Source organism: Microtus ochrogaster, chromosome 8 (assembly GCF_000317375.1).
Source record: "Microtus ochrogaster isolate Prairie Vole_2 chromosome 8, MicOch1.0, whole genome shotgun sequence".
NCBI classification, from domain to species: Eukaryota; Metazoa; Chordata; class Mammalia; order Rodentia; family Cricetidae; genus Microtus; species Microtus ochrogaster.
Window position 1 is genome coordinate 40,272,131 of NC_022015.1, and position 1,218 is coordinate 40,273,348.

The window sequence follows — 1,218 nt, forward strand, 5'->3', positions numbered from 1 at the left end:
AAAAAAAAAACAAAAGCCAAACATATCCTTAGATGATGCTGATTTTTATTAAATGTCTGTCCCTTTCTCAGGATAGTTATGTGCATCTTATTCTGTTTTAAATTTTTTATTTGGGGCTCCTGAGATGACAGCAGTTAAGAACACTACTGCTCTGGGGTTCAATCCCCAGCACCCACCTGGAAGTTTATAACCATCTGTAACTCCAGTCCCAGGAAATCCTATCTATGTCTTTTGCACCAAATGTAAACACTGTGCACAGACATACATGCAGACGAAACACACACCCATACATGGGCTAGAGAGATGGCTCAGTGGTTAGGAGCACTGGCTGTTCTTCCAGAGGTCCTGAGTTCAATTGCCAGCAACCACATGGTGGCTCACAACCATCTGCAATGAGATTTGGTGTTTTCTTCTGGCCTGCAGGCATTCATGCAGACAGAACACTGTATACATAATAAATAAATAAATCTTTTAAAGAAAGAAACAACCCATACACACATTAAATAAAATTAAAAATAAGGAGAGCCAGGGTTCTACCACCCATGTTAGGCAGCTAATAATTGTCTGTAACTCCAGCTCCAGGGGGCCCAACACCCTCTTCTGGTCTTTGTGGATACCTGAATTCATATGCATAGACCCACACACAGACAATTTAGAAATAAATATTTAAAATAAATGGTTTATTATTATTAATACTTGATTTTGTGAGACAGGGTAGTGCTATGTAGCCCAGGCTAGCCTAAAACTATGTAGCTCAGGCTAGCTTTCAATCCTAGTTAATTTTCCTACCATTGCCTCCAGAGTGCTGGGATTACAGGTGTGTGACCACCACACCTGACTCTTTGCAGCTTTCAGGAGGGGAAGATCAGGAGTTTGAAATCAACCTGGGTTACATGAGACCTTGTTTAAAAATAACAAGAAAAAAAAAACCCATGCCAGGCAGTGGTAACACACACCTTTAATCCCAGCACTTCTTTGGCAGAGGCAGGCAAATCTCTAAATTGGAGGCTAGCCTGGTCTATACAGTGAGTTCCAGTCTGAAGACAGAAAACCCAAACATCAGCAGGTGATATGGCTCAATGGCTATGGGTGCTTGCCACCAAGCCTGATCAGATCCTCATATCCCCACTGTGGAAGGTGAGAACAAGTTCCCATAAACCGTTCTCTGACTGCTACACGTCATAGCACACACAAGCATTTATACACACCATAATCTCT

At 41.9% G+C, this 1,218-nt stretch overlaps 1 protein-coding gene across 1 annotated transcript in view; it reads right to left on the bottom strand.

Moving 5' to 3' along the window:
• Positions 1–1,218, bottom strand: part of Snx32 (sorting nexin 32) — a 19,867-nt gene that overhangs the window by 7,952 nt on the left and 10,697 nt on the right. The gene's annotated exons all lie outside the window — the stretch shown is intronic.